General features: G+C 49.7%; 13 non-coding genes across 13 annotated transcripts; all 13 read left to right on the top strand.

Moving 5' to 3' along the window:
- Window positions 1-4,466: 4,466 nt before the first annotated feature.
- TRNAL-UAG (transfer RNA leucine (anticodon UAG)) lies at window positions 4,467-4,548 on the top strand. The gene has a single exon. It is a non-coding gene; the product is annotated as a tRNA-Leu (tRNA).
- Window positions 4,549-4,762: 214 nt separating this feature from the next.
- Window positions 4,763-4,844, top strand: TRNAL-UAG (transfer RNA leucine (anticodon UAG)). Its single transcript has one exon. It is a non-coding gene; the product is annotated as a tRNA-Leu (tRNA).
- A 69-nt stretch (window positions 4,845-4,913) lies between these two features.
- TRNAL-UAG (transfer RNA leucine (anticodon UAG)) lies at window positions 4,914-4,995 on the top strand. The gene has a single exon. It is a non-coding gene; the product is annotated as a tRNA-Leu (tRNA).
- Window positions 4,996-5,064: 69 nt separating this feature from the next.
- On the top strand, window positions 5,065-5,146 carry TRNAL-UAG (transfer RNA leucine (anticodon UAG)). The gene has a single exon. It is a non-coding gene; the product is annotated as a tRNA-Leu (tRNA).
- Window positions 5,147-5,215: 69 nt separating this feature from the next.
- TRNAV-UAC (transfer RNA valine (anticodon UAC)) lies at window positions 5,216-5,297 on the top strand. The gene has a single exon. It is a non-coding gene; the product is annotated as a tRNA-Val (tRNA).
- A 66-nt stretch (window positions 5,298-5,363) lies between these two features.
- Window positions 5,364-5,445, top strand: TRNAL-UAG (transfer RNA leucine (anticodon UAG)). The gene has a single exon. It is a non-coding gene; the product is annotated as a tRNA-Leu (tRNA).
- Window positions 5,446-10,407: 4,962 nt separating this feature from the next.
- Window positions 10,408-10,489, top strand: TRNAL-UAG (transfer RNA leucine (anticodon UAG)). The gene has a single exon. It is a non-coding gene; the product is annotated as a tRNA-Leu (tRNA).
- A 69-nt stretch (window positions 10,490-10,558) lies between these two features.
- On the top strand, window positions 10,559-10,640 carry TRNAL-UAG (transfer RNA leucine (anticodon UAG)). The gene has a single exon. It is a non-coding gene; the product is annotated as a tRNA-Leu (tRNA).
- Window positions 10,641-15,615: 4,975 nt separating this feature from the next.
- Window positions 15,616-15,697, top strand: TRNAL-UAG (transfer RNA leucine (anticodon UAG)). The gene has a single exon. It is a non-coding gene; the product is annotated as a tRNA-Leu (tRNA).
- A 69-nt stretch (window positions 15,698-15,766) lies between these two features.
- TRNAL-UAG (transfer RNA leucine (anticodon UAG)) lies at window positions 15,767-15,848 on the top strand. The gene has a single exon. It is a non-coding gene; the product is annotated as a tRNA-Leu (tRNA).
- Window positions 15,849-15,917: 69 nt separating this feature from the next.
- Window positions 15,918-15,999, top strand: TRNAL-UAG (transfer RNA leucine (anticodon UAG)). Its single transcript has one exon. It is a non-coding gene; the product is annotated as a tRNA-Leu (tRNA).
- A 5,182-nt stretch (window positions 16,000-21,181) lies between these two features.
- Window positions 21,182-21,263, top strand: TRNAL-UAG (transfer RNA leucine (anticodon UAG)). Its single transcript has one exon. It is a non-coding gene; the product is annotated as a tRNA-Leu (tRNA).
- Window positions 21,264-21,477: 214 nt separating this feature from the next.
- Window positions 21,478-21,559, top strand: TRNAL-UAG (transfer RNA leucine (anticodon UAG)). Its single transcript has one exon. It is a non-coding gene; the product is annotated as a tRNA-Leu (tRNA).
- The last annotated feature ends 3,760 nt before the right edge of the window (window positions 21,560-25,319 follow it).

The raw sequence follows: 25,319 nt of genomic DNA, 5'->3' as shown, positions 1-25,319 counted from the left end.
CCTGCGCTGCCACGGCACGGGACACGTCCGCCGTGAGTGCAGAGTCCCCCGCGGTTCTCTATGCAGACGTTTCAGCCACGTCGACGCTGACTGCATAAGATCTTATGCCACCGTAACAGGCCCAGTAACTTGTGACGTTGCGGCAGAGCACGTCATGGACGTGGCCGAGGCGGAGGACGCTGCTAAAGGAACTCTAGCCATGGTCCCGGCAGCGACAGCCAGTGGGACGACGAGTTTGGCCGGAGACAGCAAGGTGGCTGAGACTACCCTGAAGCCGAGTGGGACGGTACAGGTCGCAACCGCTATGGGCCAGTCTACGCGGAGCAGTAGTGAAGACCCGCTCGACAACGGCGCGACGGCGATGCAGCAGGACGAGGCCGTCCACGATTCCGACCGGACTGCGACTCTTGGTGCCCCAGTTAAGCGACCCCACGACCAGACTAAGGACCGGAACGAGGGTGCGACCAGCACCAACGAAGGGCCGCCTACAAAGACACCTCTTGGGAGGCGCACGAGCTTGAAACCAAAGCCGAATATCCCACCTGAGAGAAAGCCTGCGGACAAAGTGCCGTCCACAAGCAACGCCGGGAAACCGGGAGGTCCCGGAGGCGGCTAGCCGAGGGCTAGTCGTGAACGGTAAGCACCATGCTCCGGGCCTACTTTTCACTTTAGCTCAACATGGCTCAGATACCGTCCCTTAATATTGCCACCTTAAACGTGAGAGGGTTGGCGGCTAGTCGTAGGCAAAGTCAGGTCCTACGGTTGGTCACTGATCACGATGTCGACGTACTAGCCGTCCAGGAAACTAAGGTTGACGGGGAGGAGGAGACCGGGAGCATGGTGCGCCGTTTCACGACTAGGTATTTTGCGGTGGTAAGCCATGCGTTAGGCACGGCTGGGGGGTGCATTCTTCTTGTGAAGAAACTGCCTGGACTGCAGATTCAAAGTACCTTTTCTTGTCAGTCTGGAAGGATTGTTTTTTGCGTTATTGTTTTGTGCGGTTTTCAGTTCCGCGTCATATGCGTATATGCACCCAATTTAGTAGAAGAGCGTGCCCGTTTCTTTTCGAACCTTTCGCAGTATGTTCGATGCGATAAGCGCGTTATGCTGTTAGGAGACTTCAATTGTGTAATGAGCGCTAGAGACAGAGCCAATAATGCCGGTGTGCGTGACAGAAGCAGTGAAGTCTTGTCAAAACTAATTAGTGAAAATGAACTCGATGACGTTTTTGAGTGTCTGGAAGGGGGGCGTGACGTGACTTTTACACGTTTTCAGGGCAGTAGCCATGCGCGATTGGACCGAATCTACATTTCGCTGGATACAATTCCAAGATTCCACGGTTATTCTGTAGTGCCCGTATCGTTCTCAGATCACTGTCTCGTAATATGTAAGGTCGGTATAGGGAAACGCAAACATGAGTTTAATTGGGAGATGTGGAAAATGAATACCTTGTTATTAAATGATGAGTCTTTTGTAAAGGCAGTACGGGATGCCATTAATGAAATACGCGAAGATGCAGCTGAAACAATAGGTGAAAAGTGGGAATGTTTTAAACAAAAAGTTAAAATGAAAGCCTTAGAAAGGTCAAGCTGCCTCAAGTTTGAGAGGAAATATAAAGAAAAGGGGTTGCGAACGCTACTTCAGCAGCTGATAACGCTCGAGTGCAGAGAGCCTGGTCTGTACAAAGACGATGTGCGGAGCGTCAAGGAAAAGCTTGAACAGTTCGACATAGAACGTTACCAAGGTGCCATCGTGCGAGCACGAGCAGATGTATTAGCGGCGGGGGAGACGCCCACAAAAAGGGCGCTTGGACTCGAGAAGGCGCACGGACGGCGAAACCATGTCGATAAGATTTTAATGAACGGGGTTGTTGTTGAGGACAACAAAAGCATAGGTCGCGCCTTCTTTCAGTAGTACCAGTCGCTCTTTGCATTTCAGGCCGCGAATGTAGAGAGTTTCAAAGCCGATTTTCTTCAGCGGATGCCGAGACTGGCAGATGACGCTAAAGAACGATTGGAAGGCAACATTACCGAGCACGAAGTTGAAAAGGCAATCGGCGATTTGAACTCGGGCAAGTCGCCTGGGCCTGATGGACTCTGTGCGAGGTTATATAAGGCTTTCAAAAGAGAACTGACCCCATTGTTAGCAGATGTATTTAATGACGCGTACGAGAAGAAATTATTGCGCCCATCTTTTGGAAAAGCGCACACAATACTAATCCCTAAGAGTGATCAAACAGACAAACTCAGATTCATGTCATCCTATAGACCTATATCACTAACAAACATTGATTACAAGATCTTTATGAAGATTTTAGCTGCGAGACTTCAAAGCGTCATCAAGGAAATTGTCGGAGACCACCAAACTTGCGACATCAAGGGGCGGTCCATTTTTTCGAACATCCATCAGATGCGGTGCGTGCTCGAGTGCTGTGACGTCACCGATGGTGGCGTTGCAGTTCTTCAGCTCGATTTGGAAAAAGCGTTCGATTGTGTCGCTCACGTTATTTTGTTGGGCGTGGCCTTGGCGTACCAGAATTGCACAACAAGATTAATTGTCAATAAGTCTCTGGGGGCCCCCATTAAAATCATGCGTTCAGTACGCCAAGGCTGTCCCCTCAGTCCGCTGTTATTTGCCATCTATATAGAAGCAATGTGTGTAGTAATTAACGGAAATGACAAAATACGTGGTTTCAGATTAGCAGCGACAGAGGTGAAGTTGCTCGCATGCGCAGATGACATTGCAGTGTGTTGCACAGACAAACCAAGTGTAACGGAAACAGTGTCGGTAGTGAAACATTTCTGTGATGTCACGGGTAGTAGAATAAATTGGGGCAAATCCCTAGGCCTGTGGCACGGGAAATGGGTGTCTGCACCGGACAACTTCGCGAACCTCAACTGGGTCAAAACGCCGACGAGGTATCTGGGTGTTCCTCTCAATAGCTACAATAGTAGCGATGAATATTGGAGGAGCCAAGCCGATGAAATGAAAGAAAAAGCGGACAGATGGAAGGGTGCGAAGCTGTCTATTTTTGCAAGGGCGACAGTCTGTAATATGTTTTTTGTCACCAAGTTATATTATGTCATGCAAGCGTTGTATTGCTCGAGAGCAAATGTGCAAAGGCTGCACAGAGTGTTTGCTGTTTTCATCTGGGGGTCAACACGGGAAAGGTGCAGCCGAACAAATTTGTTTAGAAGAGTGAAGGACGGGGGTGTGGGTTTGGCTCATCTTTTTGTTAGACAACTGGTAAACCGATTCTTGTTTTTTCGCGATGTGCGCCATCCTTTTCTGCGCACCGTATGCCAGCTCAGGTTGAGCGGCGCTTTGCCGGCACATGTTGTTAGTACTGCAAGCGTTACCGGATCACTTCGTGGCTACTTTAAGGAAGTGGTCGAGAGCGTAAGATTTCTTTCTGTTCGCTTTTCCATGGAATACCTTTGCGAAGTGAAAAGTAAAAGATTGTATAAAGATGTGTGCGACATTGTTTTCCCAGTGCCGTTATACAGAGCCATTTACAGTGGAGGGCCAGGACTGGATGTACTTAAACGGGTAAAACGCATGGAGGTGCCACCAGGGGTAAAAACCTTTTTTTTAAGCTTCACACCGGAACGCTCTCCGTGAAGACTTTCATGGAAGAGCGAGGTTGTATCCTACCATGGGGAACGCATTGCTTGATCTGCAAAAAGCAGGAAACCATAGATCACATTTTCTTGGAATGTTGGGAGGGGTTTTTTTTCTGGGACATCTTAAAGCGAACCCTGAAAAAGATTTACCAGTGGACCCCCAAGGGATAAGGTATCTGTCAATTAAGGATGATGACGGGGTTCCATATAATTTTATTATGTTGAACGCTCTCCTCTGTATATGGCGGGCTCGTATGGCAGGGTACTATTGTGATCCTGACGCTAGGCCCGCTCGCGTTTATTTCAGAGAATGTATGTCGCGATTTATAGAAATACAGAAAATGCAGCAATGTGTTCCGGAATGGCTGTGGAGGCTAGAACCTCTTACATCCATGAAGGAATTTTAAGTTGACAACGCCTGTCCAATAGAGCAAACGGCTTTGTTGTACGGTGTGACTCTTTTCTTTCTTTTCTTTTTGTTAGTATTGCAATTGTGATACTGTAATGTGTGTAACCTGCACGTTCTGAGAAAAACCGGTAATAAAAAAAAAAGTAGTGTGGCCGAGTGGTCTAAGGCCCTGGTTTTAGGCACCAGTCTCTTCGGAGGGTGGGTTCAAATTCCACCACTGCCAGAATTTTGTACTTTACGTACGCGCCTCGAAGAAAAGCGCACGCGATCGTCATACAAGAGGCAAATTGTGGTAGAGCGGTCTAAGGTGCTGGTTTTAGGCACCAGTCTCTTCGGAGGCGTGGGTTCAAATACCACCACTGCCAGAATTTTGTTTCTTTACGTACGCGCCTCGAAGAAAAGCGCACACGATCGTCATACAAGAGGCGAATTGTGGTAGTGTGGCCGAGTGGTCTAAGGTGCTGGTTTTAGGCACCAGTCTCTTCGGAGGCGTGGGTTCAAATCATACCACTGCCAGAATTTTGTTTTACGTACAGGCTTCGAAGAAAAGCGCACGCGATCGTCATACAAGACGCGAATTGTGGTAGTGTGGCCGAGTGGTCTAATGCGCTGGTTTTAGGCACCAGTCTCTTCGGAGGCGTGGGTTCAAATCATACCACTGCCAGAATTTTGTTTTACGTACACGCTTCGAAGAAAAGCGCACGCTATCGTCATACAAGAGGCGAATTGTGGTAGTGTGGCCGAGCGGTCTAAGGAGCTGGTTTTAGGCACCAGTCTCTACGGAGGCGTGGGTTCAAATCCCACCACTGCCACAATTTTGCTTCTTTACGTACGCGCCTCGAAGAAAAGCGTACGCGATCGTCATACAAGAGGCGCGTTGTGGTAGTGTGGCCGAGCGGTCCAAGGCGCTGGTTTTAGGCACCAGTCTCTTCGGAGGCGTGGGTTCAAATCCCACCACTGCCAGGATTTTGCTTCTTCACGTACGCGACTCGAAGAAAAGTGCACGCGATCGTCATACAAGAGGCGAATTGTGGTAGTGTGGCCGAGCGGTCTAAGGCGCTGGTTTTAGGCACCAGTCTCTCTGGAGGCGTGGGTTCAAATCCCACCACTGCCAGAATTTTGCTTCTTTACGTACGCGCCTCGAAGAAAAGCGCACGCGATCGTCATACAAGAGGCGAATTGTGGTAGTGTGGCCGAGTGGTCTAAGGTGCTGGTTTTACGCACCAGTCTCTTCGGAGGCGTGGGTTCAAATCATACCACTGCCAGAATTTTGTTTTACGTACACGCTTCGAAGAAAAGCGCACGCGATCGTCATACAAGAGGCGAATTGTGGTAGTGTGGCCGAGCGGTCTAAGGCGCTGGTTTTAGGCACCAGTCTCTTCGGAGGCGTGGGTTCAAATCCCACCACTGCCAGGATTTTGCTTCTTCACGTACGCGCCTCGAAGAAAAGCGCACGCGATCGGTATACAAGAGGTGAATTGTGGTAGTGTGGCCTCATTCTGCATCCGGCAGCCGAGCTGTTCGGATCGTAGGGTCATGGCCTCTTCCGGGGCAGCGACAGCGACCACTTTTGTTCGCGGAAACAGGATCACCGACGACGATAAAGATTATCCGTTTATTTTGCCTCAGCTGCCGAAAGGACGAGTTGCCTTTAACACCGTGTTTTTACACGGTGATGTACGCGCCAGACCTTACAAAGTCGAATATTTTAGAGACGCCCTTCTGCCGACGGGACTGCTGCCGGACGTGGTATGCATAGGGGCGTACCAGATAAACCACGTCTGGGCGGTGACCCTGTCTGACGCCACTGCGACCAAGCGCCTCATGGCCCTTAAGGAACTGCAAGTGAAGGGAAGACGGTGTGTCATCGTGGACCCGCAAGACCAGCAGGTGAAGCTTAGGCTTCACTGGCTGCTCTGTGGCGTTACAGACGAGGACATACGGACGGCGTTCATGGCTTTCGGCAAGGTGGAGGAGGTAAGCCGGGAAAGGTGGCGCGTCCATGGCCTGGGCGACAAGACGTCGACAACCAGGACTGTGCTTCTAAAGCTGAAAAGCGGCGTGAAAATGGAAGACCTTCCTCATCAGGTCCGCGTCGGCGGAGAGCTGGCATTGGTGGTCGTCCCTGGTCGACCCATGCAGTGCCTGCGCTGCCAAGGCACGGGGCACGTCCGCCGGGAGTGTAAAGTTCCGCGCTGTTCTCGCTGCAGACGGTTCGGTCATGTTGACGCCGACTGCGTCAAATCCTACGCCGCCGTGACAAGCCCAGCAGTGAACGACGTGGCCGCAGAGCACGTCATGGACGTGGTCGAGACGGAGGACGCCGCTACAGGCATCGGAGACCTGGTACCGACAGCGGCATTCGGCGAGACGTCGACCGTCGGCGCAGAAGGCACGGTTGCTCAAGGTACTGAGAAGCGGAGTGGGAAGGCGCAGGGCGCGACTGCTGTGGGCCCCGCGACGGGAACCATTAGTGAAGACCCGCCCGACAACGGTATGACGGCAATGCAGCAGGACGACGCTGTGAAAGACTGCGACCGGACTGAGACTCTTGGCGGGCCGGTCAAACGCCCCCACGACCAGACCAAGGACCAAGGCGAGGGTGCGACCAGCACCACCGAGGGACCACCGTCAAAGACGCCCCAGGGGAGGCGGGTGGGCTTCAAACCAAAGCCGAATGTGCCGCCTGAAAGAAAGCCTGTGATCAAAGTGTCGACGACAAACAATGCCGGGAAGCCGGATGGCCCCGGAGGCGGCTAGCCAAGGGCTGGTCGTGAAGAGTAAGCACCATGCTCCGGGCCTACTTTTCTCGCTAGATGAAGATGGATGAAATACCGTCACTTAGTATTGCCACACTAAATGGGCGAGGGTTGGCGGCTAGTCGTAGGCAATGTCAGGTCCTACGGTTGGTAACCGACCATGACATAGACGTACTAGCCGTCCAGGAAACCAAGGTTGACGGAGAGGAGGAGACCGGGAGCATGGTGCGACGATTCACGACTAGGTACTTTGTGGTGGTGAGTCATGCGGTAGGCACCTCCGGGGGGTGCATTCTTTTTGTGAAGAAGCTGCCGGGTTTACATATTCAAAGTGTGTGGTCCTGTCTGGATGGAAGGATTGTTTTATGTGACTTTACGATCTCTGACTTTGAGTTTCGCGTCATATGCGTTTATGCGCCGAATTCTGTAGACGAGCGTGTCCTCTTTTTTTCGAACCTCTCACAATATGTTTGCTGTAATAAGCGCGTTGTGTTATTAGGGGACTTCAATTGTGTGTTGAGTGCTAGAGACCGAGCCAACAATGCCGGCGTGCGTGATAGAAGTAGTGACGTTTTGTCAAAATTAATTAATGAAAATTAACTTGATGATGTTTTTCAATGTCTGGAAGGGGAGCGTCAAGTGACATTTACGCGTTTTCAAGGCAGTAGTCATGCGCGACTGGATCGCATGTACATTTCGTTGGACACGATTCCAAGATGCCACGGTTATTGCGTTGTACCCGTGTCATTTTCGGATCACTGCCTGGTAAAATGTAACATATGTATAAGGAAAAGGGAACATGCATTTAATTGGCATCAATGGAAACTCAATGACTTGTTATTAAATGATGCATCTTTTGTAAAGGCAGTGCGGGATGCGGTTAATGAAATACGCGAAGATGCGGCTGATACAATAGCAGAAAAGTGGGAATGTGTTAAACAAAAAGTTAAAATGAAAGCCTTAGAAAGGTCAAGCTGCCTCAAATTTGAGAGGGAATATAAAGAAAAGGGTTTGCGAACACTACTTCAGCAGCTGATAACGCTCGAGTGCAGAGAGCCTGGTCTGTACAAAGACGATGTGCGGAGCGTCAAGGAAAAGCTTGAACAGTACGACAAAGAACGTTATCAAGGTGCCATCGTGCGAGCAAGAGCAGATGCACTGGCGGCAGGGGAGACGCCCACTAAAAGAGCGCTCGGTTTAGAGAAGGCACACGGAAGACGAAACCATGTCGATCAACTTTTAATGAATGGAGCCGTTGTTGACGACAACGAGAGCATAGCACACGCCTTCTTCCAATACTATCAGTCGCTCTTTGCATTTCAGGAAGCGAATTTAGAGGGTTTCAAAGCGGACGTTCTGCACCGCATGCCGCGTTTGAGTGATGAAGCTAAGGAGCGATTAGAAGGGAAAATAACGGAGAGGGAAGTCGAAAAGGCAATCGACGATTTAAACTTGGGCAAGTCACCGGGACCAGGTGGACTCAGCGCCGCCTTATATAAGACATTGAAAAGAGAACTGGCCCCTTTATTAGTAGAAGTATTTAATGAAGCGTACGAGCAGAAATCATTGCCACCTTCTTTTGGGAAAGTGCACACCATTCTAATTCCGAAGAACGATAAATTAGATAAACTGAGATTCGTATCATCCTATAGGCCCATATCACTAACAAATGTGGATTACAAGATATTTATGAAGATCTTAGCGACTAGACTTCAAGGCGTAATAAAGGAAATAGTCGCAGACCATCAAACATGTGGAATCAAAGGGCGAACAATTTTTTCTAACATCCATAAGATGCGGTGTGTGCTCGAGTGCTGTGACGTCACCGGTGGCGGCGTTGCAGTTCTTCAGCTTGATCTTGAGAAAGCGTTCGATTGCGTCGCTCACGTTATTTTGTTCTCCATATTGGATCATGTTAATGTCGGTACCATCATCACTGAGGGTGTGGCCTTGGCGTACCAGAAGTGCACTACAAGGTTAATTGTTAATAAGTCGCTGGGGGCCCCCATTAACATCATGCGTTCAGTGCGCCAAGGCTGTCCCCTCAGTCCTCTGTTATTTGCTATATACATAGAAGCAATGTGTGTGGCCATTACCGCAAATAACAATATACGTGGTTTTAGATTGGCAGAATCCGAAGTGAAGCTGCTAGCGTATGCTGACAACGTTGCAGTGTGTTGCACAGACGAACCAAGTGTGACTGAAACAATTGCTGTAGTAAAACATTTCTGTGACGTCACGGGCAGCAAAGTCAATTGGGGCAAATCCCTCGGGCTGTGGCACGGGGAGGGGTCTTCGGCACCGCAATACTTCGCCAATGTCAACTGGGTGAAAACTCCGACGAAGTATCTGGGTGTTCCCCTCGACAGGTACAAGAGCAGCGATGAGTACTGGAGGAACCGAACTAATGAAACAAAAGAAAAAGTGGACAGATGGACAAGCACTAACCAGTCTATTTTTTCAAGGGCGACAATTTGTAATATGTTTTTTATAGCGAAGTTATATTATGTTATGCAAGTGTTGCATTGTTCCAGGGCAAATGTGCAAAGGCTGCACAGAGTGTTCGCGGTCTTCATCTGGGGATCAGCATGGGAGAGAGCAAGCCGAACCAATTTGTTTAGAAGAGTGAAGGACGGGGGTGTTGGCTTGGCACATCTTTTTGTTCGACAACTTGTCAACCGCTTTTTGTTTTTTCGAGATGTGCGCGATCCTTTTCTGCGCACCGTATGTCAACTCAGGTTGAGCGACGCATTGCCGGCGTATGTTGTTAGTACGGCAAGCATGACCGGAAAACTTCGGGGTTATCTTAAGGAAGTGGTCGACAGTGTGCGCTTCCTTTCAGTTCGTTTTTCAAATGATTATCTGTTTGAACTTAAAAGGAAAAAACTGTATAATGATGTGTGCGACATTGTGTTCCCAGTGCCGTTATACAGAACCATATACAGTGGAGGGCCAGGACAAGACGTCCTTAAACGGGTGAAACGAATGCAGGTGCCACCGGGGGTTAAAACCTTCTTTTTTAAGCTCCACACAGGAACGCTCTCTGTGAAAACGTTTGTGGAAGAACGAGGCTGTCTTGTGCCGTGGGGATCCCACTGCTTGATCTGTCAGAAGCCGGAGACCATTGATCACGTTTTCTTGCATTGCTGGGCGGCTGTTTTCCTTTGGGACGTGCTAAAGCGAACGCTGAAAAAGGAGTTACCGGTGGACCCCCAAGGGATCAGGTATCTGCCAATTAAAGATGAAGACGGAGTACCGTATGATCTTATTAAGCTGAACGCCCTCCACTCTATATGGCGAGCTCGCATGGCCGGGTACCATTGCGACGTCGACGCTCGGCCAGCGCGTATGTATTTCAGAGAGTGTATGTCCTTATTTATTGAAATGCAGAAAATGCAAAAGTGTGTACCGGATTGGCTGTCGAGGCTCGAACCTCTGACAGTCATGAAGGAATTTTAATTTGACAACGTCAGTCCTATGCGGATAGACGGCTTTGTAGCGCTTTTTTGTTTCTCGCCTTCGTTTTCTCTTGCAAGAGGCTTGCATTTGTGTCATGAGTGTGAAATTCATATGTACGATGTTATATTCAAAACCGGTAATAAATAAAAAAAAAAGTGGTAGTGTGGCCGAGCGGTCTAAGGCGCTGGTTTTAGGCACCAGTCTCTTCGGAGGCGTGGGTTCAAATCCCACCACTGCCAGGATTTTGCTTCTTCACGTACGCGCCTCGAAGAAAAGCGCACGCGATCGTCATACAAGAGGCGAATTGTGGTAGTGTGGCCGAGCGGTCTAAGGCGCTGGTTTTAGGCACCAGTCTCTCTGGAGGCGTGGGTTCAAATCCCACCACTGCCAGAATTTTGCTTCTTTACGTACGCGCCTCGAAGAAAAGTGCACGCGATCGTCATACAAGAGGCGAATTGTGGTAGTGTGGCCCATTCTGCTTCCGGCTCCCGAGCTGAACGGATCGCGGGATCATGGGCTCCAATGGAGCGGCATATGCGGCTGTTAGCCGCGGCAACAGGCTTTCGACGGAAGAAGATAAAGATTACCAAATAATTTTGCCTCGCCTACCTACAGGACGTATTGTTTTGAACACAGTTTTTTTGCACGGCGACGCTCGTGTTCGCCCGTTTCGTGTAGAAGATTTTCGAGACGCGCCTCAAGCTGTTGGTATGCTCTCTGGCGTCGTCGCCCTTGGAGCATACCAAATAAACCATGTATGGGCGGTGACGATGAAGACAGCCGAGGCTGCCGAAAAGGTGGCGGCCCTGAAGGAGCTGCAGGTGAAGGGGCGTCGCTGCCTGGTCATCGACCCCAAGGAACAACAGGTGAAGCTTCGTATCCACTGGCTTCTGCATGGGGTGGACGACGAAGACGTCAAGACCGCGCTGGCCTCCTTCGGCAAGGTGACGGAAGTGACCCGGGAGCGCTGGCGAGTGGATGGCGTTTCCGACAAGGGCTCGACGACCCGAGCAGTGCTGCTGCAGCTGAAGGCAGGAATGAAAGTCGACGACCTGCCCCACCAGATCCGCGTCGCCGGCGAGCTTGCGCTGGTGGTAGCCCCAGGACGTCCCATGCAGTGCCTGCGCTGCCGGGGCTCTGGCCACGTTCGTCGTGAATGCAAGGTTCCCCGTTGCTCGCGGTGCAGGCGTTTTGGACACAACGACGCGGACTGTGTGCGTTCATACGCAGTAGCCGCGGGTTCGGCGGAGAGCGAGCCGTCGACGTTAGACCACGTAATGGACGTGACCGAGGCGGAGGAAGCGGCCACGGGAGCTGGAAACGGCAAAGTGGCGGCAGAAACCGGCGCGAAGACGAAGCAAGCCGAAGGAGGAAGGAATATCCCTCCCCCCAAAGAGCCAGCAGCTACAGTCGAGAGCGTGAAGACGGCCCCGCAAGAAAATGAGAGCCACCAGCCAGCTACGGATGCAACGCAGGCAGAGGCGGACGACAACGCGACACCTGCTAGCGCCCGCGTCGAATCCGTCTCGGCACCGGTCAAGAGATCCCTGCAGCACGAGGAGAAAGTCGACGGAAAGGCCGGCGGTGACTCCGAGGCACCACCCGCTAAGACGCTACCTGGAAGGCGCTCCACCCTCAAGCCTAAGCCGAACCTGGAGACTGACCGTAGGCTTACCCCGAAGCCGACCAAAGAGGAACCCGGGCGACGGCCGCCGGATGGCCACGGAGGCGTCTAGCGGTCAGCTAGACGTTAAGGTGAGCACCATGCTCCGGGCCTTCTCCCCTCCGGTTTTCACCAATAATGGCTACCAACCCGTCGCTTAGCCTCGGCACGCTAAACGTTCGAGGTCTGGCCGCCAAAAGGAAACAGAGTCAGGTTTACAGCCTACTAGTGGACCACGACCTCGACGTTTTAGCTGTGCAAGAAACCAAGGTAGACGGCGAGGAGGAGACCGGGAGCATGGTGCAAAGGTTCACGTATAACTACTATACGGTAGTGAGCCACACCTTAGGGACTTCGGCAGGGTGTGTGCTGTTCGTGAGGAAGCTCCCTGGTCTTGTTATAGATGGTTACTTCTCCTGTACTTCTGGTCGACTTGTCTTTTGTGACTTCAGCTATTGTAATGTCCAATGGCGCGTGTTTTGCATTTATGCGCCTAATACTGTGCAAGAGAGGGCAAATTTCTTTTTGAGTTTAAAGCGTCATTTACATGTGCAAAAAATGATAGCCTGTGTAGGCGACTTCAACTGCGTATTGAAAGCTGAGGATAGGTCTACGCGTCGCGTGGTTTGTGACAAAAGTAGTGATATCCTGGCGCAGATCACACACGAATTCGAATTAGAAGATATCGCAGAATGTTTTCGCGGTCATGGAGACGTAAGCTACACTCACTTTCAGGGCACAAGTCACGCACGCTTAGACCGTATCTATCTTTCATATGATTTAGTTGAAAAATGCCAGTGCTACACAGTTACGGCCATATCATATTCTGACCACTGCCTGGTAAAATGCACGGTGGGCAGGAAGAAAGAACGAAACAAGTTCGTCTGGGAACTGTGGAAATTCAATGCAGAGCTGTTACGGGATGAAACTTTTAACGAAAATGTAGTGGCTGCTCTGAATTCTTTTGGAACAGACAGTTCTACGAAATTTGGTGAGGAATGGGAGTTGCTGAAGCAAAGCATTAAATTGAAGGCAATCGAAAGAAGTAGCGTACTGCGATATGAACAAAAGGCCAGAGAAAAGGATTTAACAACATTGCTAGAAAAATTTGCGAAGCTTGAATGCATGCAACCTGGCGCCTATCAACAAGATATGCGCGCCGTTAAGAAGAAGCTCGAGGTATTCGACGAAGATCGCTTCCGAGGTGCGCTAGTGCGCGCCAGAGCAGAAAGGCTATCATGCGGGGAAACGCCAACGAAAAGAGCACTGGGGTTAGAAAAAAAGCTCTCGAGACGTAAGCAGATTGAGGCTATCGAATATGAAGGGGTGGTATTAACGGATAACAATAATATAGGGCGTGCTTTCTTTGAGCATTACAAAGAACTTTTTACATTCAGGCCTGTCAACATGCACGATTTCAAGAAATTATTTTTGCAACGAATCCCACAGCTGTCGAGTGAGGTTAAAGAAACCTTAGAACGACCATTAACAGAACATGAAGTGATGAAAGCCATCGAAGACCTGAATCCTGGGAAGTCGCCAGGTCCAGACGGTCTTTGTGCCGCATGGTACAAATCGTTCAAAAGCCACCTAGCTCCTATCTTAACAGCAGTTTTCAATGAAGCATATGAACTGAAAATACTTCCACCATCCTTTGGCCAGTCCCATACAGTACTAATACCGAAAACAGAAGAGACCGAAAAGCTCAAGCAACTTTCCTCCTACAGACCCATAGCGCTTACTAACTGTGACTACAAAATATTGATGAAGGTGTTGGCACGACGGGTCCAGTCAGTTATTCAGGAAGTAGTCGGCCCACACCAGACGTGTGGTATTCGTGGAAGAACCATTTTCACTAACATCCATAAAATGAAGTGTGTGCTGGAGTGTTGTGACGCCATGTGCGAAGCAGTAGCCATCCTCCAGCTAGACTTGGAGAAGGCGTTTGATTGTGTTTCTCACGACATATTGCTTACCATCCTTGAACACGTTAATTTTGGCCACATAATCACTGAAGGGGTGACCATGGCGTACCGGAGCTGCTATACCAGACTTATAATTAATCAGATGTTGGGGGCCCCCATTAACGTGAAGCGCTCCGTTCGCCAGGGTTGTCCACTCAGTCCACTCCTGTTTTGTGTCTACATAGAAACGCTATGTCTGGCCATCATTGAAAATGAATGTATTAAGGGGTTTAGTCTTCAATCAGCAGAAGTGAAGCTACTGGCATACGCTGACGATGTGGCTGTGTGCTGTAAGGACAAACAAAGTGTATTGAATACTGTTAATATCGTCAAAAAGTTTGGTAACGTCACTAACAGCTACGTTAACTGGCAGAAATGTTTGGGGTTTTGGCATGGAAGATGGGCGTCTACACCAGACCACTTTTCGAACGTAAACTGGGTCACGACGCCAGTTAAGTACCTTGGAGCACCCCTTGATGCCTACAGGGACAGTAGCGAGTACTGGAAGGAGCGGACAAAACAACTAAAAGAAAAAGCCGACCGATGGAACGCCTGTTACTTGTCAATATTCGCGAGAGCTACAGCGTGCAACATGTTTCTCGTGACAAAGATCTGGTACGTAATGCAGGTACTACAGTGCTCTTGTATTAATGTGCAGAAATTGCACCGTGTGTTCGCTGTATTCGTGTGGGCATCAAGCTGGGAGCGATGTAGCCGAGATAATCTCTTCCGGCGCGTGAAGGATGGTGGTCTGGGGTTGGCGCACCTCTTCTTGCGTCAACTGGTGAATAGATTCTCCTTCTTTCGAGATACAAACGACCCATTTCTGCGCACGGTGATCCAAATGAGGCTGTCAAGATCACTTCCCGAATTCGTTGTAGGTACGGAAATAATGCCAGGACCAGTCCGTGGTTTCTTTCGGGAAATTGTTCAGAGTGTTTCCTTTTTGCGTGTTCGTTTTTCAAGTGCATATTTGTGGAGTGTAAAACGGAAAAAGTTATATCGTGATTTATGTGACAGTGTTTTGCTGGTACCTATGTACAGAGCCCCGTACAGTGGAGGCCCAGGCCTAGATGTATTGAAAAGGGTGAAGAAGATGCCAGTTCAACCAGCCACTAAATCGTTCTTTTTTAAATTACACACTGGTACTGTACCTGTTAAAATCTTCCTTGAACAACGTGGGTTCTCCATGCCATGGGGAACCCACTGCCTTATATGTAAAAAAACAGAAAGCATAGATCACGTTTTCATCCACTGTTGGGAAGGGGTCTTTTTCTGGGACGTGCTACAAAGGACTCTAAAAAAGGAGCTACCTATAGATCCCCACGGAATCAGGTTTCTGCCAGTATATGACGACGAAGGTTTCCCGTACGACCTGATCATGCTTACGGGCCTCCACAGTTTATGGCGCGCAAGAATGGCGGGTTACCATTGTGACCCGGATGCCCGACCGGCGCGTCTGTACTTTTGTGAATCCATGCAACGGTATGTGGAAGTGATCAAGATGCAACAGCCTGTTCCTGAGTGGCTGTCGAGGGTTGAACCCCTTACAGCACTAAAGGAATTTTAATCCGACAACGTCGTGCCACAGTAGCGGACGGCAGCGAATGTAAATATTACTGTTCCTTGTTCCGTTTGTGTATTCATCCCTTTTTGCTTCTTTGGTCTTTGTTTATATCATTTAGGAATTTGTGTTGTGTTATGTCGAGGACTGGCAATAAAGAAAAGAAAAAAAAATGGTAGTGTGGCCGAGCGGTCTTAGGCGCTGGTTTTAGGCACCAGTCTCTTCGGATGCGTGGGTTCAAATCCCACCACTGCCGGGATTTTGCTTCTTCACGTACGCGCCTCGAAGAAAAGCGCACGCGATCGTCATACAAGAGGCGAATTGTGGTAGTGTGGCCGAGCGGTCTAAGGCGCTGGTTTTAGGCACCAGTCTCTTCGGAGGCGTGGGTTCAAATCCCACCACTGCCAGAATTTTGCTTCTTTACGTACGCGCCTCGAAGAAAAGTGCACGCGATCGTCATACAAGAGGCGAATTGTGGTAGTGTGGCCGAGCGGTCTAAGGCGCTGGTTTTAGGCGCCAGTCTCTCTGGAGGCGTGGGTTCAAATCCCACCACTGCCAGAATTTTGCTTCTTTACGTACGCGCCTCGAAGAAAAGTGCACGCGATCGTCATACAAGAGGCGAATTGTGGTAGTGTGGCCGCATTCCACTTCCGGCCACCACAGCGGACGGTCACGGAATGTTGTGCTCCGTAGGGGCGGTTCATGCGGCCCAGCCGGGCCGCGGTATCAGGCTTACGGAAACGTCTTCACAGGATTACCAGCTTGTTTTGCTGCATCTGCCATCAGGTATGACCGTGTGTAATACCGTGTTTTTGCACGGTGATTTGAAGGCCAGGCCCTATCGAGTCGAACATTTTCGTGATGCGCTTGACCGTCATAAGCTGTTGCCGGAGGTGGTGGCCCTCGGGGCCTACCAGATGAACCATGTCTGGGCTATAACATTCAAGGACGAAGTCGGAAAAAAGAAGCTGCTGTCAGCGAAGGCCTTTAGCGTCAAAGAACACCGCTGCGTCGCCATTGACCCTTGCAACCAGGATATTAGAATGAAGCTGTTCTGGCTCCTTCACACGACTCCCGACGAGGACGTCAGAGCAGCCTTGGCACCGTTCGGAACGGTGACCGAAATTTCCAGGGAGCGGTGGCGAGTACCATGGTGCGGCGACAAAGGTTCTCACACGCGTCTGGTATCGTTAGGCTGAAGGCTGGTATGACCATGGAAGACATCCCGCATCAGCTACGAGTAGCAGAGGACCATGCGCTCGTGATTGTGCCAGGCAGAGCTCCGCTCTGCCTCCGATGCCGCGGCACCGGCCATATACGGCGCGAGTGCCGTGTGCCACGCTGTGGGCTCTGTCGTCGTTTCGGCCACGACGAGACCCAGTGCGTGAGAAGCTACGCTAACGTGACCGGGTCTGGCCGGAGCGACGCGTTAGACGAGCACTTAATGGATCAAGCGGACGCGGAAGAGACTGCTGGAGCGGGCGGAGACCCACGAGGCACGGAAGAGAAGCCAGTGGTCATGGCAAGCGTCAAGTGCCAACCCAGAAAGGGCAGTAGCGAGGCAGTGGCCAAGAATGAAGTGCAAAGTGAACCGTCTGCAGAAAATTCTACGGTGCGTGAAAGTGAGGGGGACGCGGAGGCTGCCGAGGGCGTTCTGCGACAGGGCAACTCTGGCGCTGCCTTCATCGAAGAATCCGGCGAGAAAATGGACCAGGCCAGCGCCGTTTCAAAGAGACCTCGCGAAATACCCGATCAAGATGTCAGGCTTGAGCAAGACGACGCTGTCAGCAGCGAAGGGCCACCCACGAAGGCTTCCTCTTTCCGGCGGTCTACACTCAAGCCCAAGCCGAACGTTCCGCTCGAGAGGAGGCCGACGCGAGAACATCCACCTGAGGGGCGCCAGACGCCGACCAATCCGCCAGGTGGTCGGCAGACGCCGACCGTCCCACCAGACGGGCGACAGACGCCGACTGTCCCACCAGATAAGCGGACAACGCCGACAGTTCCCCCGCGGTAGCGGGGTGCTGTTCGGTAGAAGGCTCAGTAAGGACTAGGTGCTGCGGAACCTTTAAGTGAATGATGAGTAGCGCATTTGGTAACGTCATGCCTTCGCCGTATGAGACGGAGCTTATGATGGTGCAGGGTTTTTGTTTTTTGTAAGTTTGGCGGTCTTTGATTTCCGAAATGTATTGTAGTTTGTGCTTGCTCTTCTCTTTCAATGGCAAATAATCATGGAATAGCAATACGTATTGGCACGCTTAACGTACGAGGGTTAACGGCTAGACGGCGACAAGCACAATTAAGTCGCCTGATGCTGGAAAACGACATAGATATTCTTGCTGTTCAAGAAACTAAAATTGAAAGCGAAGAGCAAACGGACAAAATGGTTCAGGTTTTTAAATCCCGTTACAACACTTGTGTTTGTCATGGAGTAGGTAAGGCCGGTGGCTGTCTTTTATTTTTGCGTAATTCAATAGGTATTGTTGCGCAGAGTGTAATGTCGGCCCAAGATGGGCGATTGGTCCTATGTGATTTCTCTTTCAATAATATTGATTGGCGAATTGTCTGTGTGTACGCTCCAAACAAAATTAGTGATAGGAAATTTTTTTTTAACTTTGTTGAGTCACACCTGACGTGTGAAAGAAATGTTGTTCTTCTTGGTGACTTCAATTGTGTTTGCATGTCCGAAGATAGGGTGCCCAGTAAAATAATACGGGATACAAGTGCGCATCAACTCTGCGCAATCGTGGCAGACTATGATTTAGTAGACGTTGGAAGCATATTAAGCGGTAACAGTGTTGTTTTTACTCATTTCCAAGGGCAGAGTCACGCTCGACTAGATCGTTTGTACGTATCAGGAAACCTTGCGCGAACGGTCACTAGCTACGCAGTAAAGCACGTGAGCTTCAGTGATCACAGCCTAGTAACGTGTACATTGGGCACGAAACATAGAGGGTCTCACTTTAACTGGGAACTGTGGAAAATGAACGAAACGATCTTAAGTGATGAATGGTTTGTCAAAACGGTAAAAGGAAAAATTGACGTAATGCAAATAGATGCTACAACAAATTGGGCTGAGCTGTGGGAGCAGTTTAAAATTGAAGTGAAAATGAGTGCGATCGAGAGGGCTTGTGTGATGCGTCATAAAGCTAAACAAAGAGAGAAAGAACTGCAAAGCATGCTCGATTATTTTCTAAACGCGGAGTGTACAATACCGGGATTGTTTTCGAAACAGATTAGAGAAATTAAACGCGAACTTGAAAGGGTGGACGCTCAAATTCACCAAGGAGCCGCGATAAGAGCACGATCCGAGAGGCTGTGGCTGGGAGAGGCGCCAACTAAGCGCGCGCTCAGTGACGAAAAGGGTTACGCATCCAAAAACATAATAAAAGAAATTTGTTTTAACAACACAATGTCAAAAGACCCAGAAGTAATTGAAAAAGCTTTCGTTGAACACTACCGAGCGTTGCTCGGTAGGCAGGTGCCCGTAACAGAAGAGTTTGTGAACACCTTTCTAACACTTCTGCCAAAATTACAAGACGAAATAAAAGAGGGACTCGAGAGACTGATCTCTGCGAAAGAAATTACAGAAGCCATAGAAGACTTGGGTAAAGGAGAGGCGCCTGGACCAGACGGCCTAGGAGCAGCTTTCTATAAAACTTTCAAGGCCGAAATAAGCGAGATACTGCCCTGTGTAATATCAGAAGCTCATGAAACTAAGCACTTGCCGCCATCATTCAGAAAAAGTCATGTTGTGCTTATACCGAAAACGACCGATACGGTAAAGCTGAAATCTGTCGCTGGATACAGGCCCATAAGTCTTACAAATTCGGATTATAAAATCTACATGAAGGTGCTCGGAAAAAGGATGCAGTCAGTTATTAAATCCATAGTAGGCCCACACCAAACATGCGGTATCAGCAATAGAACAATATTGTCGAATATTCGCATCCCTAGGAGTATATTGGAATGCTGTGATGCGAACCTCGAATGTGTAGCAATGGTTCAGTTAGACCTAGAAAAAGCTTTTGACAGGGTTGCTCACAGCATACTTCTTGCCCTGCTAAAACACATTAATGTAGGCAAATTGATTCAGGACGGAGTAGCCATGGCTTATGAGAACTGTTCCGCTCACCTAATAATCAATAAAAGACTCAGCGAAAATATACCAGTATTATCCAGTGTGCGCCAGGGGTGCCCTTTGTCGCCCTTACTTTTTGCGATTTTTTTTTAACCTTTCTGTTTGAAGGTACGAGAAAACGAAAACATTCGCGGCTACCGTCTTTTAACTCAGGAAGTAAAAATACTAGCTTACGCAGATGACATCGCACTTTTTTGCATTGACCAAGAGAGCATTCGGGAGGCAGTCAAGGATGCAAGAAAATTTTGCAGTCTAACGGGGAGTGCCATAAGCTGGCCAAAAAGCTTAGGCTTCTGGCACGGTGAATGGGACAGCCGGCCTGCAGTGTTAGAAACAGTACCGTTCACAGATACGCCAACCAGTTATCTTGGTGTTCCTTTGGAATACTATCGCGATACCACGACGCAATGGACTGAACAAACTGAGCGGGCTAAAGCACAAACAACGAAGTGGGGAGGCAGGAATCTGTCAATATTCACGAGAGCCACTGTCTGCAATTTATTTCTTGTCGCTAAAGTGTTTTATATGTTGCAAGTTTTATGTATATCCCGAGTGTGTGTACAAAAGTTGCACAGGGTTTTTGCTATGTTCGTGTGGGGATCAGGATGGGAGCGCACGAGTCGTCTGAATCTGTTTCACGCTGTGCAGAAAGGAGGGCTGGGTTTGTCGCATTTATTTTTGAAACAAGTAGTGTCGCGTTTCATGCTCTTGCGCGACGAAAGCGATTGTTTTTTGCGGTGCGTTATCCAGACGCGATTAGGTGACGCACTGCCAGAATATGTTGTGACGTCGTATGGCATACGACAAGTGGTTGTCCGGGGTTTTTTGTTTGAAGTGATATGCTCTTTCCGTTTTCTAAAAGTACACTTTTCTTTGGAATACCTGAACACAGTCGCAAGAAAGCGATTATACCGAGATTTAGTTAATATCATGTGTCCAGTACCAATATACCGTGCAGTATATGCACTGGGGCGTGAGCAGAATGTCATAATAAGAGTTAAGAAAATGCCTGTAAGCGCAACAACAAAAACTTTTTTTTTCATGCTGCACACTGGCACGCTTCCTGTCAAGCCATGGCTGCAGGAGAAGGGGATCTTTGTACCCTGGAGTGTGAATTGACAAATATTTCAGAAACCGGAGACAATGGAGCACATATTTCTGGAGTGCAGGGAGTCAGTCTTCCTTTGGGACATTCTACAAAGGACACTAAAAAAAGAATTTCCTTTAACACCTTTTGGAATCCGTTTTTTACCGTTTGAAGAGACAGAAGGAGTTCCATGTGATATGGTGATGTTACTCTGCATGCACAGCGTGTGGAAAACACGAATGGCGGTGCGTAATGAGGATGTTGACGCAAAACCGGCCAAAGGATATTTTGCTGAAAATGTATTGTACATTCGCGAAGCGGTTAAAGCGCTCAGCGAACCACCTGAGTGGTTAACAGCATTTGAACTGCTTGCAAACATTCAGCCTTTTTAAACCAAAATTAAACGACAAGGTACACCCGCACATTGAACTGTCTTTTTTGTTTTGTAATCGCAGCGGAGAATAGCTGTGAATCGTGTATTTGTTATAAAACAGGCAATAAAGAAAAAAAGTGGTAGTGTGGCCGAGCGGTCTAAGGCGCTGGTTTTAGGCACCAGTCTCTCCGGAGGCGTGGGTTCAAATCCCACCACTGCCAGTATTTTGCTTCTTTACGTACGCGCCTCGAAGAAAAGCGCACGCGATCGTCATACAAGAGGCGAATTGTGGTAGTGTGGCCGAGCGGTCTAAGGCGCTAGTTTTAGTAACCAGTCTCTTCGGAGGCGTGGGTTCAAATCCTGCCAGAATTTTGGTTCTTTACGTTCGCGCCTAGAAGAAAAGCGCACGCGATCGTCATACAAAAGGCGAATTGTGGTAGTGTGGCCGAGCGGTCTAAGGCGATGGTTTTAGGCACCAGTCTCTTCGGAGGCGTGGGTTCAAATCCCACCACTGCCAGAATTTTGCTTCTTTACGTACGCGCCTCGAAGAAAAGCGCACGCGATCGTCATACAAGAGGCGAATTGTGGTAGTGTGGCCTCATTCTGCATCCGGCAGCCGAGCTGTTCGGATCGTAGGATCATGGCCTCTTCCGGAGCAGCGACAGCGGCCACTTTTGGTCGCGGAAACAGGATCACCGACGACGATAAGGACTATCCGTTTATTTTGCCTCAGCTGCCGAAAGGACGAGTTGCCTTTAACACCGTGTTTTTACACGGTGATGTACGCGCCAGACCTTACAAGGTCGAAGATTTTAGAGACGCCCTTCTGCCGACGGGACTGCTGCCGGACGTGGTATGCATCGGGGCGTACCAGATTAACCACGTCTGGGCGGTGACCCTGTCTCACGCCACTGCGACGAAGCGCCTCATGGCCCTTAAAGAACTGCAAGTGAAGGGAAGACGGTGTGTCATCGTGGACGCGCAAGACCAGCAGGTGAAGCTTAGGCTTCACTGGCTGCTCTATGGCGTTGCAGACGAGGACATACGGACGGCGTTCATGGCTTTCGGCAAGGTGGAGGAGGTAAGCCGGGAAAGGTGGCGCGTCCATGGCCTGGGCGACTAGACGTCGACAAGCAGGACTGTGCTTCTAAAGCTGAAAAGCGGCGTGAAAATGGAAGACCTTCCTCATCAGGTCCGCGTCGGCGGAGAGCTGGCATTGGTGGTCGTCCCTGGTCGACCCATGCAGTGCCTGCGCTGCAAAGGCACGGGGCACGTCCGCCGGGAGTGTAAAGTTCCGCGCTGTTCTCGCTGCAGACGGTTCGGTCATGTTGACGCCGACTGCGTCAAATCCTACGCCGCCGTGACAGGCCCAGCAGTGAACGACGTGGCCGCAGAGCACGTCATGGACGTGGTCGAGACGGAGGACGCCGCTACAGGCATCGGAGACCTGGTACCGACAGCGGCAGTCGGCGAGACGTCGACCGTCGGCGCAGAAGGCACGGTTGCTCAAGGTACTGAGAAGCGGAGTGGGAAGGCGCAGGGCGCGAATGCTGGGGGCCCCGCGACGGGAACCATTAGTGAAGACCCGCCCGACAACGGTATGACGGCAATGCAGCAGGACGAGGCTGTGAAAGACGGCGACCGGACTGAGACTCTTGGCGGCCCGGTCAAACGCCCCCACGACCAGACCAAGGACCAAGGCGAGGGTGCGACCAGCACCACCGAGGGACCACCGACAAAGACGCCCCAGGGGAGGCGGGTGGGCTTCAAACCAAAGCCGAATGTGCCGCCTGAAAGAAAGCCTGTGATCAAAGTGTCGACGACAAACAATGCCGGGAAGCCAGATGGCCCCGGAGGCGGCTAGCCAAGGGCTGGTCGTGAAGGGTAAGGACCATGCTCCGGGCCTACTTTTCTCGCTAGATGAAATGGATGAAATACCGTCTCTTAGTATTGCCACACTAAATGTGCGAGGGTTGGCGGCTAGTCGTAGGCAATGTCAGGTCCTACGGTTGGTAACGGACCATGACATAGACGTACTAGCCGTCCAGGAAACCAAGGTTGACGGAGAGGAGGAGACCGGGAGCATGGTGCGACGATTCATGACTAGGTACTTTGTGGGGGTGAGTCATGCGGTAGGCACCTCCGGGGGGTGCATTCTTTTGGTGAAGAAGCTGCCGGGTTTACATATTCAAAGTGTGTGGTCCTGTCTGGATGGAAGGATTGTTTTATGTGACTTTACGATCTCTGACTTTGAGTTTCGCGTCATATGCGTTTATGCGCCGAATTCTGTAGACGAGCGTGTCCTCTTTTTTTCGAACCTCTCACAATATGTTTGCTGTAATAAGCGCGTTGTGTTATTAGGGGACTTCAATTGTGTGTTGAGTGTAAGAGACCGAGCCAACAATGCCGGCGTGCGTGATAGAAGTAGTGACGTTTTGTCAAAATTAATTGATGAAAATGAACTTGATGATGTTTTTCAATGTCTGGAAGGGGGGCGCCAAGTGACATTTACGCGTTTTCAAGGCAGTAGTCATGCGCGACTGGATCGCATGTACATTTCGTTGGACACGATTCCAAGATGCCACGGTTATTGCGTTGTACCCGTGTCATTTTCGGATCACTGCCTGGTAAAATGTAACATAGGTATAAGGAAAAGGGAACATGCATTTAATTGGCATCTATGGAAACTCAATGACTTGTTATTAAATGATGCATCTTTTGTAAAGGCAGTGCGGGATGCGGTTAATGAAATACGCGAAGATGCGGCTGATACAATAGCAGAAAAGTGGGAATGTGTTAAACAAAAAGTTAAAATGAAAGCCTTAGAAAGGTCAAGCTGCTTCAAATTTGAGAGGGAATATAAAGAAAAGGGTTTGCGAACACTACATCGGCAGCTGATAACGCTCGAGTGCAGAGAGCCTGGTCTGTACAAAGACGATGTGCGGAGCGTCAAGGAAAAGCTTGAACAGTTCGACAAAGAACGTTATCAAGGTGCCATCGTGCGAGCAAGAGCAGATGCACTGGCGGCAGGGAGACGCCCACTAAAAGGGCGCTCGGTTTAGAGAAGGCACACGGAAGACGAAACCATGTCGATCAACTTTTAATGAATGGAGCTGTTGTTGACGACAATGAGAGCATAGCACACGCCTTTTTCCAGTACTACCAGTCTCTCTTTGCATTTCAGGAAGCGAATTTAGAGGGTTTCAAAGCGGACATTCTGCACCGCATGCCGCGTTTGAGTGATGAAGCTAAGGAGCGATCAGAAAGGAAAATAACGGAGAGGGAAGTCGAAAAGGCAATCGACGATTTAAACTTGGGCAAGTCACCGGGACCAGATGGACCCAGCGCCGCCTTATATAAGACATCGAAAAGAGAACTGGCCCCTTTATTAGTAGAAGTATTTAATGAAGCGTACGAGCAGAAATCATTGCCACCTTCTTTTGGGAAAACGCACACCATTGTAATTCCGAAGAACGATAAATTAGATAAACTGAGATTCGTATCATCCTATAGGCCCATATCACTAACAAATAGGGATTACAAGATATTTATGAAGATTTTAGCGACCAGACTTCAAAGTGTCATAAAGGAAATCGTCACAGACCATCAAACTTGTGGAATCATAGGGCGAACAATATTTTCTAACATCCATAAGATGCGGTGTGTGCTCGAGTGCTGTGACGTCACCGGTGGCGGCGTTGCAGTTCTTCAGCTTGATCTTGAGAAAGCGTTCGATTGCGTCGCTCACGTTATTTTGTTCTCCATATTGGATCATGTTAATGTCGGTACCATCATCACTGAGGGTGTGGCCTTGGCGTACCAGAACTGCACTACAAGGTTAATTGTTAATAAGTCGCCGGGGGCCCCCATTAACATCATGCGTTCAGTGCGCCAAGGCTGTCCCCTCAGTCCTCTGTTATTTGCTATATACATAGAAGCAATGTGTGTGGCCATTACCGCAAATAACAATATACGTGGTTTTAGATTGGCAGAAACCGAAGTGAAGCTGCTAGCGTATGCTGATGACGTTGCAGTGTGTTGCACAGACGAACCAAGTGTGACTGAAACAATTGCTGTAGTAAAACATTTCTGTGACGTCACGAGCAGCAAAGTCAATTGGGGCAAATCCCTCGGGCTGTGGCACGGGGAGTGGTCTTCGGCGCCGGAATACTTCGCCAGTGTCAACTGGGTGAAAACTCCGACGAAGTATCTGGGTGTTCCCCTCGACAGGTACAAGAGCAGCGATGAGTACTGGAGGAACCGAACTAATGAAACGA

Source organism: Dermacentor variabilis, chromosome 1 (assembly GCF_050947875.1).
Source record: "Dermacentor variabilis isolate Ectoservices chromosome 1, ASM5094787v1, whole genome shotgun sequence".
Classification (NCBI taxonomy): domain Eukaryota; kingdom Metazoa; phylum Arthropoda; class Arachnida; order Ixodida; family Ixodidae; genus Dermacentor; species Dermacentor variabilis.
The sequence above is the reverse complement of the archived record's forward strand: the minus strand, read 5'-3'. Positions and strand labels throughout refer to the sequence as shown.